This window comes from Choloepus didactylus, chromosome 13, assembly GCF_015220235.1.
Source record: "Choloepus didactylus isolate mChoDid1 chromosome 13, mChoDid1.pri, whole genome shotgun sequence".
Taxonomy (NCBI): domain Eukaryota; kingdom Metazoa; phylum Chordata; class Mammalia; order Pilosa; family Megalonychidae; genus Choloepus; species Choloepus didactylus.
In genome coordinates this window covers 37,532,683-37,545,445 of record NC_051319.1, presented here as the reverse complement: position 1 = coordinate 37,545,445, position 12,763 = coordinate 37,532,683, and the positions used below count along the sequence as shown (strand labels likewise).

General features: G+C 34.7%; 1 pseudogene; it reads left to right on the top strand.

The window, feature by feature from the left end:
- The first annotated feature begins 2,218 nt into the window (after nt 1-2,218).
- Nucleotides 2,219-3,614, top strand: LOC119508187 (annotated as a pseudogene).
- The last annotated feature ends 9,149 nt before the right edge of the window (nt 3,615-12,763 follow it).

Sequence of the window (12,763 nt, the reverse complement as noted above, 5' to 3'; positions counted from 1 at the left end):
ACAGGATTATATACAATAAGCCCTCTCGTTCCTCTGTGATGCAATTCCATCTTCTCTGCAACACAGATTTTTCACCGTATACAGAGACTCTCTAAGGCATGTGATCCCTTTTTCCAAGGTTTTTTAGATGCTGCATTACCTGTAAGTTTATTTATTCTTTTTAGCTATTTTCTTAGCTCTCTGATCTTAATCCAAATATCTCTTGTCTTAATTAATTTCTCTGGAAGTTTTCTGTTTTTATGTAATTCCACAGTTTACAGTGAGTTTTAGGTCCAGTTTAAATTCCTTTTACTAATTGTTCTAGAATCACGTTACCAATTTCAACTTCTAAAACTAAGAAATACTTAATCCAAAGTAATTTATCAGAAAAAGCAAGAATAATAAAGAGTTTTAGGCTCTACATTTGCTCAAATATGAACAGCCAGTAAAACATGAACCAAATTTTCATATATATATATATATATATATATATATATATATATATATATATAATATTTACGATTACATCACTATTATTAACATAAATGTCCTTTGTTGCACACCTATTAAGGACTGTTTTAGTTTCCTGGCTGCTGAAAGAAATATGGTGCAGCGGGTTGCTTAAACAGTGGAAATTTATTGACTCATGGTTTTGAGGCTAGGATAAGTCCAAAATCAAGACATCGTCAAGGTGATTCCTTCTCCCAGAAAAACGTGGTGTTCTGGGGCTGGCTGCTGGCAACCCTTGGCCCTTAGCTTTTCTGTCACATTGGCAGTGCACATGGCGGCCTCTCCTGGCTTCTTTTCTGGGTTTCATTGACTGTCAGCCTCTGACTGTTCCCTGTGGCTTTCTCTCCATATGTGTTAATTTTATTCTACTTATAAAGGACTCCAATAATAAATTAAGACCCATCCTAATTCAGTTGGGCCACACATTAACTGAAGTAACCTCATCCAAACTTTCTATTTACAATGGATCACAAGCACAGAAATGGATTAAGAGTAAGGACTTGTTTTTCCAGGGTACATAGCTTCAAGTCATCACAAGGACCAGCCACTCTGCTGGATTCTTTTCAGGGTTTATTTAAGTTAATTGTTACCAACAATCTTATCAAAAGCATATTCATAAACAATGATTCAGAGAGATTAACTGATTTACAAATCTAGAAAATGACAAAGGTAAGATTCACTAGAAGGATGGTATAAAGCCTCTTTCTATTCTCTTTTTATTATTCTCCCTCTAAAATATTATCAGCTGGTGTGGTCACCAAAATTCTGCTTGAAAAATTATAATATCAAGGAAGTCACTATAATAAAATAGAAAATTTCAGTTTCGAAGGTATTTTTTAAAAAACTATTCATATTAAGTTTAAATTTGCATTCCTATAACTTTCATCCATTAATCTTTGTTCCTCTTGAACTAAACCAAACAGACTAAGTCTGGTCTACCTTTTACAGGAAAGTCCTTCCATTATGTGAAGAAAATTCTCATATTAACTTAAGCCTTCACTCACTTGGTTATTTCCCTGTCACTAATTTGTTGAACAGACAAGACACTCCTGATCTCATCTTACCAAAAAACAACCCTGGTGTTCTAGTTTGCTAATGCTGCGGAATGCAAAACACCAGAGATGGATTGGCTTTTATAAAAAGGGGGTTTATTTGGCTACACAGTTACAGTCTTAAGGCCATAAAGTGTCCAAGGTAACACATCAGCAATTGGGTACCCTCACTGGAGGATGGCCAATGGTGTCTGGAAAACCTCTGTTAGCTGGGAAGGCACGTGGCTGGGTCTGCTTCAAAGTTCTGGTTTCAAAATGGCTTTCTCCCAGGACGTTCCTCTCTAGCAAGCTTGCTCCTCTTCAAAACGTCACTCACAGCTGCAATCAGTTCCATCTCTGAGTCAGCACGTTTATATGGCTCCACTGATCAAGGCCCACCCTCAGTGGGTGGGGCCAAGCCTCCATGGAAATATCCCATCAGTTATCATCTACAGTTGGGTGGGGCGCATCTCCATGCAAACAACCTAATCCAAACGTTCCAACTTAATCCCCACTATTATGTCTGCCTCATAAGATTTCATCAAAGATATGGCTTTTTCTAGGGGACATAATACATTCAAACTGGCACACCTGGTGTGCGGATGCAGTTGCGTGGGGGGGTTTTTGCTAGCTATCCTCCTGTGGAGCAAAGCTTGTTCCTCTCCCACTCAACTGCACAGGTTGAATTGATCAAAGCAATGGTTATGGAGAAGCCTAGTCCCCTGCTGGTCAGGCAGGAATTTGTGAGACACTATTATACACTGCTGAACCAGGCCCCAGACATGCTACACAGATTTTATGGAAAAAACTCTTCTTATGTCCACGGGGAATTGGATTCAAATGGAAAACCAGCAGATGCGGTCTATGGACAGAAAGAAATCCATAGGAAAGTGATGTCACAGAACTTCACCAACTGCCACACTAAGATTTGCCATGTTGATGCTCATGCAACTCTAAATGATGGCATGGTGGTCCAGGTGATGGGACTGCTCTCTAATAACAACCAGACTTTGAGGAGATTCATGCAAACTTTTGTCCTTGCTCCTGAGGGCTCTGTTGCAAATAAGTTCTATGTTCACAATGATATCTTCAGATACCAAGATGAGGTCTTTGGTAGCTTTGTCACTGAGCCTCAATAGGAGTCTGAGGAAGAAGTGGAGGAACCTGAAGAAAGACAGCAGATGCCAGAGGTGGTACCTGATGATCCTGGAACTTTCTATGATCAGACTGTCAGCAATGACTTGGAAGAACATTTAGAGGAAACTGTTACTGAACCAGAGCCCGATCCTGAACCAGAACAAGAACAAGAACCCGTATCTGAAATCCAAAAGGAAAAGTGTGAACCAGTATTAGAAGAAACTGCTCCTGAGGATGCTCAGAAGAGTTCTTCTCCAGCACCTACAGACATAGCTCAGACTATACAGGAAGATTTGAGGACATTTTCTTGGGCATCTGTGACCAGTAAGAACCTTCCACCCAGTGGAGCTGTTCCAGTTACTGGAATACCACCTCACGTTGTTAAAATACCAGCTTCACAGCCCTGTCCAGAGTCCAAGCCTGAATCTCAGATTCCACCACAGAGGCCTCAGAGGGATCAAAGAGTGCAAGAACAATGAATAAATATCCTCCACAGAGGGGACCTAGACCAATCCATGAGGCCAGAGAGCAAGGGGATGTTGAACCCTGAAGAATTATGAGACAGCCTGACAGTCACCAGCTCTTCATTGGCAACCTGCCTCATGAGGTGGACAAATCAGAACTTAAAGATTTCTTTCATAATTATGGGAATGTGGTGGAGCTGCGCATTAATAGTGGTGGGAAGTTACCTAATTTTGGTTTTGTTGTGTTTGATGGCTCTGAACCTGTTCAGAAGGTCCTTAGCAACAGGCCCATCATGATCAGAGGTGAAGTTCATCTGAATGTGGAAGAGAAGAAGACTCGAGCAGCCAGGGAAGGAGACCGTTGAGACAACTGCCTGAGGGGACTTGGAGGCCCTCAAGGTGGGCTGGGTGGTGGAATAAGGGGCCTCCCCATGGAGGCATGGTGCAGAAACCAGGATTTGGAGTGGGAAGGGGGATTGCTCCAAGGCAGTGAATTGCTCTTTGCTGATCTTCACGCGGCAGTACAAACCCTAGGTCTGCAGAGCAGTGAATTTCTTCAACCAGCCTTTGGTACCTTGGAGTATGACCCTAGTCTGTTATAAACTGTTTAAGTTTGTACAACTTTTACTCCTTTTTGTGTTAATGGTGTGTGCTCCCTCTCCTCCCTTTCCTTTCCTGACCTTTTAGTCCTTCACTTCCAATTTTGTGGAATGATATTTTAGGAAAAATGGATTTTTAAAGAAGAAAAAAAGACTGAATTTCCTTGCTTATTTTGCATATATGGACTGGATTTTTTTTTTTTTTTTTTAACAGCCATTTCCCCAAAGGACTGTGTCTTGCTTATTACTGACATTTTGTATGTTTCATTCATTGGAATATTTCTTATTTTCTACATGTTTCAAAAGCCTGTGAGAAAATGCAGGATTTGATAAACATTTTGAAGACAGGAAAAACCCAAATTGTTTCTTCTTTGAATCATGCCTACCTTCTTGTGTGGAGCAAATTGCCTTTGGAAAAATTGAGTTTTGATTGTTGCTGGCGTGGCTTAAAACTGAATAAAAGGTGTTAAGAGTTTTGTTTTTTTTTTTTTCCTGCTGATATATAATCACAAAACCATTCTAAAATCTACTGTTTTTAGCCTTGAAATTTAAATTGTGAGAGATTTTGGATGTCTAGAGTGCAGCTGATGTTTTTCTTGAACTGTTAAATTTTTTTGAAGTAGAGTTTTTTCATGTCCAATTTGAATTTGTAAAGAACAACAAAAACAAAACAAAATCTCCAAAATCCAAGAAAAAAATAACCAGAGCAAAACTGGTGTGCCTTCTATTTATCTTTGATTTCCATCTTGGCAAGTGTTTAAAAAATAATGATAAAAAAAAATCTAAATTTGTTTTATCAGGTTCAGCGTATATGAGGAATTTAGAGTCCTTCTTTTACCTTTTATGTCTTCTGTTAACATTTTGTTATACTTTATTCTGAAATTGAGTCTCCAACTGGAATGCCTTTGAGGTCAGATGCTTCTGTAGAGATCCTTTGACCTAAATAATTCAACATCTGTAATAAGTTTTATTTTGGTCTGTATTCAGATTCCTAATCATAGCCCATAAGAAGGAACATGATTTTAATATTGGATTTTGTTGATGTGCTTGAGAGTCTGCTAGTTTTTTTCCCCCTTTAAATCATAGCCATATGGTAAATTTTCTGTTTTGTTATGGTTCTCTTTTATTTGATGGGCATGCAGTGGGTATTTCTTGGAATGACCAATTTTTATTAAAATATTTCTGGAAGAAAATTAAAAAAAAAAAAAAACCTCAGGTTTGTTTTCCATTCTTCTGATATTGTGCTTCTGTTTGTAAAAAAAAAATAATTAATTACTTTACACCAACATACATGAATTTACCTTTAATGTTGGTCAATATCAACTTGATGATTTGGGTTGTTAGTTCTAGTCAATTCACCTACTTTGTATATTTTCATCTGGTGCTTTGGTCCACATCAGTGCCTCTTCCATGCAAACATTCTGTCACTTTATATACTGTAAGAAATCATAATCCAGGAAATTTGTGTATATGTGTGTGTGCATGTGTGTGTGTATGCGCACATGTGTACTTATTTTAGATTTTCACTAGAACTCACTTTCCTTTTAATCCCCTTACAAAAGACACACTAAAAATTATTCTAATCAATGGATATAACATAGTGATGGTGAATATTGATGTTAAAGATTTTTAGAGATCCAAGTAGATAAAGTTATCAGTTGATTGGGCTTCATTCTCTGGGAGGGAAACTGACAAGGGCAAAGCAAACTGGGTCAGATAGGACAAGTGGGCTAAGCTGGTCCCCACATCAAGGATCCAGATTTCAGAGTTGGGCTAAGGAATGAACCTGTTTGTACAAGTGCATGGGCTAAGATACTGAAATCAGGGCCTGTGAAATTGTTTCAAAGCTGGAGAAACAGCAAGGAAGAACTAAAGCTTCATGCCAGGGTGGTAAATTGAAGCAATCAAAATGCCTTTGCTTTACATCGAAATACGTTTAACACTTTAGGATAGAGAAGACTGTGAAAGAGCCAAGTGTCCAAAAGAGAAGATGAGAATATAAAAAAATAACCTTGGCAGATCTCATGCCCCCAACTGAACATAAACAAGCTCATGGAATGTAAGCAATGATCAGGTAAGGCCATTCTGTGACTGTGATGGAACAAGACAAGGACAAGTCCTCTCTGTGACCATGTCTGAAACAAGAGAGACACGAGGATGCTCTAGAACCACAAAATTAGCTACACTATTCTTCCAATTAATGTTAGTGACAATTGCTTCATTACTGATGATAACTCTAGCCCTGCTTTTATATTTCCACCTCCAAGGTAAAAATTATCAAGATACCCATCAATAATCCTGGCAGCATCCAAGCCAGAACTGGCCTTTGCATCCTTAAGCCATCATTAAAAATAACCTTGCACAGTTTGAAATCCCTTAATAAGCCCCTAACAACACCCTCTTGCTGAGATACTCCATCATTCCTTTGGTGTGCATTCTCTTTTGCAACAGTAGGCTAGATAAATATCACTTTGTTTGACTACAGTTGTGTTCCTGTTGGTCTTTTACTGGTGGACTTCAGTAAAGCATGGGGAGGGACACAGGTCAGGGAACCTGGCAGGGCTCAACCTGGGCAGTCTGACTTCAGAATCTTAGAGTGTTCTGAGAGTCCTGTGGAGCTGGACTGAATACATTTGAATACTGCTTCCACCATTGACCAACTTGTTTATATTTTGAATGCTCTTGTTTCTTTATCTGAAAAATGATAGTAACAATAAAATGTACGTCTTTAGTAAGGTTTTTGTGAGCAGTAAAGAGTTAATACATATAAAGTATTAAAATAACACATAATAAGCTTTAAAATCATTGCTGTAATTATTACTATTATCATTATTATTATGAAGCTATTATGCCCAATAGAATTATTAAACACCAACAAAGCAAAGGCAACAAGCTATTCTGAGGTTCTGGTTTGAATCTAAAAGCTAAAATATTCAGTAAGTGGGAAAGTGGGACTTTGGTTCAAACACCCACCATGTTGTCAGTTATTTAGTGTCACCTGTTGATAGTAGAGAAACTAAATGAAAAATTGTCAAATGGTACTGTTTCTTAACAGATAAATTAAGTAATCTCAAGCTAACAAACATACTCAACCTATACTTCAGTCAGTGTTTGGGGAACAGAGCAAATGTAATGCAGTGTCTTTTGACACTGAACATTTAAGTTCTCTGCAATTCTCTTTGCAGAGGCTAACTGATTGAGTGCTGAGACTTCTGATTTCCAGCATGAAACATCATTTCATAAATCTTATGTTTGCACTACACACTGACTAAATCCATTTGGAATTCTATATATTAAGCAGAGTAGTCTTAAGTTGCAAAAGAACCAAAGAAATGCTACAAAATAACCTTCCTTTTCAATCTACTCTAATCCTAAGAATCTGCAATTCCCAGAATCCATTTAACAATGCTTTGATTGCTTTTTACCATCTTCGTGGCCACTATTGGGTTCATTTGGCCTCAACTGAGATTTGAAGAAATCGAATCAAAACATGATTTAGAGCATAAAAATTGTAAAAGAGCTCAGAATCTATAACATTACCCATGAACTAAAGGCCCATAACATTATTAATGTCCTCTTGTCAGGAATCTGTTCCTTTTGGTTTGTTATAAAGTCTGCTCCTTGGCTCACTTTCTTTTACTTACAGCCTTTACTTCTTATTTCCTTTTCCTGAGATTTTTGAAGTAACTCTCTTTCTCTTTGCATCTAATCTAATTACTACCCTTTTGTTTCTACACTTCAACTCCTTGCATCTTTAAATGCCCATTTTTTCTATCAGCAATAATATTTTACTATGTCTCCTAATTCAGTTTCAAGCATCTGTCCATTTCTTTGCCTGACTCTCATTAGCTGATGATCCTATTCTTTTCAGTTTCCTACACATGGATGTGAAATCGCTATAAGGCAGGTGTTAGAGGGATCAGAGAGCTTTAGAGACCAGCAGTGCAGTCTAGGCAGTAACTTTCTAGATCAAAATTGAGAAGTTAATTAGCCAAACCAGAAAACTGAGGTTAATAATAACTTCCCTTCCAACTGCATTGACACAGCGGAGAATTAGAATTTCCATCTAAAGTAGAAACTCATTTCTACTTTTAAGGAAACCCCAGTCTGCTGAAGTCCATGTCATAGATCTATAGTGGCTGTGTGTGTCTCTATCTGTGTCTGAGTAAGAGAGAAAGAATGCCCATGAGGATGACGGTTCCACACAAGGAAGAATGAGATTTCACATGCTAATATCCCTACTTTGTTTTGTGTTATAACTGACAAGTAATCTGTGTGCAAAGTGTAAATTACAATTACTACTACTATTATTAAGACTAATATACTGGAATTTAAGCCCAATGCTCAAATTTTCACAAGTATTATAGTTCTTAATCTTTAAAACAAATCTAGAGGGGAGTATTGGCTTTATATCCAGTTTACAGATGATAAAATCAAGGCTTCAAGAAGCTGAGTAATTTACCTAAAGTCACATAGATTTTAGATGTGAAAAACACTTTTGTCTGCAAATTTGAAGATACTGACTATTGTGATTTGCTGTCTCATCAAAAAATTGTTATTCACACACACACTTGCACAAAGTATATACACAGTATTGCAAATAAATCTGAACAATTCTAAATGAAATTTTCTTTTAGATAGATGAGAAATAAGACTTCCATCCAGTTAAGTGAAATAAATATGCTACATATTATAATTAAGTAAACAATTTCCTAAGTATCTACTATTGGATCAAGAAACAGAAGCTCTGTTGAATATATCTACTATATACACCATCTTTGAAGTGTCGTGTCTTCTTTTACATTGATCAGTAAAATAACATATAAAATGTACATAGTAGTATTCACACTCTAAATTGGTGGAAGAGTCTCAAGTTCAGCAATTTTAACTCTGAAAGGGCCTACAGTTATCCCTCTGAAGTTATACTGAGAGAATATGAATTTTTTAACTGCAATAAAATTAGGTTATATAGTTTGTACTTTTTAAAATTTATCACTTTTTTCAAATATGTTTTATCCAATGATCACTTGGACTTAATATTCTAGCCCTTACAGTGATAAAATTCAGATGCAAAACTATCAAATGATCTGCGTGAGTCTACTGTAAATGATCTTAGTATTCAAGTCTGCTAAAACTAAATGTCACATGCAGACACTATATTCACCTTCTTACTTTTGTAATGACAATATTTTTAGTGAAAATAAATTATAATTACACAATGAATTATTATGATTTTGGCATTATTTTTCCCAATCCTGAATTGAGTTTATAGAGTTTGCAATTGGTTTGAATTTTCCATTGATCTCAACTTCACGTCAAATAAACTCTCTGTGGAAAAGACTAGTGAAACACAGCATGCTAACACTTGGTTTTTAGAAAGTTATGTGTTGAGGTATTTTGTGGTTATTCTTTGCTTTTAGATTTTTTTTTTACTGTGGTCACATGACTATTACAATTAAGGTATATTTATGCTAGAAACTATGTCTCTAACAGATGATTTCTGATATTGTTTTTACAAGAATTCAAAACATTTTCTTTTAGTTTTAATCATTCTCTCATGTTTTCATGACTACTCAAAATTCAGAAATTTTATCTCCAATTTAGAAAATGTTTGAATAATTTTAGTTCTGAAGCAAGATAAAGATACCAATCCCTGCTTTTTCATAAATATTGATAAGATAAAGTCTGCTTGAGATCCCAGATGAAACTTTAATTTGATTTGCATGTAATTTCTGGTTTTGTTTTTTAGAAAAACTTACATATACTATAATGAAAATTTTTTAAAAGAAATAAAATAACTAAAAATGGAGTAAAATTATCATTATTTCCCAATGATATGATTTTATACAGGGAAATCTAAAAGAATCAACTGAGAAACTAGGAGAGTTCAGTAGGGACTGTATGCAAACTATAACTATTAGAAAATATAGTGTCAATAAATTTAATAGTAACAAAGCAACAATAAATGCATGGGAATAAAGTTAAGAAATGTGTGGCAACTTAAAAATAAAAATTTAAAAAGACATGAATAAATGGAAAGTTTTCTTGAATAGAAAACTCAATATTTTATATCATATTTAAATTTCCCATAAACTATCCCATATGTTATAATCCCAATTAAAATATCATTTTTGTCAGAATGTGACAAGCAATTAAAAGCCCAATTTGAAGTAAATCATAAAATTAGTCATAAAAGTTCCAAAAAATAATAGCATTTTGGAAGAAATAGCCTAACTAAAATTGAAATGTATCATCGAGTTAAAGTAAGTAAAGTAATGTAGCATGGCACAAGAATTGACAGATCAATGGGCCAAAATAGAAAGATCCAAAAAATAGATCCAGAATCTAGAGAATTTGGTATGTGATAAAGATAGCAAATAATTCAGTAAGAAAAAAATAGATTTTTAAAAAATACTATATTGAATTTTGATAGAAAATAAAGCTGGGTCACTACCTCAATTCCTTTTTTTAATTTATTCATAAAAGTATTATTGTGAAATAATGTAAAACTGCTAGAAAAAAATTTATAGCCTTAAAAACTAATTCTGGAGACAAGAATTACTCTCTAAGAAGGCACAAATCTCAAAGTCACAAAAGAAAGCTTTGGTACATTTAACTTCTATGAAGTTTCATCTTATACAGGGTTTAAGTCACAGAGACATCCCATTCATTCATCCATTTATTTCATCAATCATTCATTAGATAGATAAGTATGTATTAGGCATGTAATATGTTCCAGGTACATTTCAAATTTGAGGGACAAAGCAGTGAACAAATTAGACAAAATCCCTGTTTCATATAATTTATTTCCCAGTAAGAAGACACAGAAAAAAATAATTAATAAATAGGCATATAACGTCAGATGTTCATAATGCTATGAAAGAAAATTAGGTCAAAAATGGTACTAAACAATAACTATTTGTTGAACAGATGAAGGAGATTGAGAGTATATGTTATTATCAAGGGTATGGAGAAAAATGTATTCCTGAATATTATTGGTGGGAATATTCATTGGTATAATCTCCTTGAAGAGAAAATTATCAAAATGTCAAATGTTCATACCTTTTGACCCAGTAATTCTACATTTAGGTGTTTACCCTACCCATAAATTTGTGCATAACTCAAAGATATGTGTACAAGGTTGTTTTTACAGGGTTGTTTGTATTAGGAAGATAAAAAGGCCTATAAACAACCTCAATGTTTTTCAGTAGACAAATGGTTAAATAAAATATAGCACTTCCATAGAAAAGAAGACTATATGCACTTGTTGAAAAGAATGAAGTAGATTTGTCAGCTAATCTGGAAAACTCTACAAGATTTAATGCAAATTTATAGTAAAGTTTGTGTGTTTTATCCCACTGGTATAATCCATATGTTTGTGTATATGCCTGAAAACATTCTGGAAGGATAAACAAGGTTACTTCTGGGGAGTTGGATGGATATCTTGAGAGTGAAGATAGACTCATTTTTCATTGAACTGCTGAAATTTTTACGATGTTCATTGTTATTTGCATAAAAATAAGGGAAAAAAAGTTACGTACCAAGGCAAACTGTTCATTTGTGCAAAAAACTGAAAGTTCTTCATGACAATGTTGAAAAAGATTAGTAATCAAAATAAATATTGAATTTGTCCTATGAGAATGGCCAGTATAAATAAAGTATGCCAACAAATCCTCTACAGGTTCTAAATTATATTGGCTGGGTGACTATATCAATCCTTTTAAAACATAATTAGCAAATTGCTATTTCAAATTGTGATTTAAAAAAAAAAAACATGAAGACAGACTACATTACAAACAAATCAATATTATCTTTAAATAAGACAACAGCTTCAGGATATGACACTGATATATAACATGCAATATGTCTGGAAGATAATTTTTATGTAGCATTCACTAGGTATCTATTACATCACTAATACTTTTATTAGCAATTGTTACTCCATCCACAAATTTGGAGCTACTATGATTCTCATATGCCCACATTTTGTGAGTCTACTGTTTTGCAGACTCTCACCAAAAGACCATATTCATAAGGCTGTTATCAGTTCTTACTCTGGTGTGTAGCTGTTTTGGTAGTGTAAAAGTGTTCCCATAGAATGACAGTGGTTCATTGTACATAGTAATCTTCATGGACACACAAAACAAATGCTCTAAAATTGTCTAGACAAAATGCATGATTTTCCCACTGCTGTACTACAAGCTGATAAATAATGAGGAATTTCAGTGACAGAACTGGTAGAGCTTGCACTCTTTTCCTTCAGTGCTCTGGTACTATAATGGCTTATTTTTATTGGAAATGGTATTAAAAACTGTATGACAAAACAAACTGTTGTTCACTTACAGCCTAATCAATTTTGGATAAAGTAATACAAATGCTGTATGTTCCTCTTATTTATTCAGGGGACCTCATGAGAAGCTATTACCTGAATTTGGAGGGATGCTTAAGACAGAATAGTATCTAATAATTTCAAGAAGCTGATAAAGAAGCATACTAAAAAGTAAAGAACAGGTAGGTGATTTTTAACAGCTTATGGATGAACCTCATTTAAAGGTAATTTTTTTTTCATTTGGAATTTTTACCCAGACTGATCAATCATTTCTACATAAATTATTCAACAGGTATATAAAGAATGATCATTGTCTTGTTGTGAACTGAAACATCCCAATGTGAATGAAAAAAACAACAATAGTATGATGTTGGGTTTACTGTAGAATATTTTTTTTTAAATCCTCATAGAAATACAGATATACAGTAGATTCCTAGATGTCAGGAAACCTGTCATGCAAGTTAACTTTTCCTTGAAATAAATACTGCTTAACTATCTTCTGCATAATTTTTTATACTTGCCTATAATATAGAAAATGATTTATTAATAGGATAGGCAAATCCTACTAAATTATGTATTACCTGTTGTTCCTGACAATTTTGACGTGCTAGGTTGGTCCAAAACCATCCCTTTTGCTCCTATTTGTATATATGTTTTCTTTTGCTTTTTTGTATATGTGCATTTTTGAATCTTGTGTATGTAACATATTTTCAA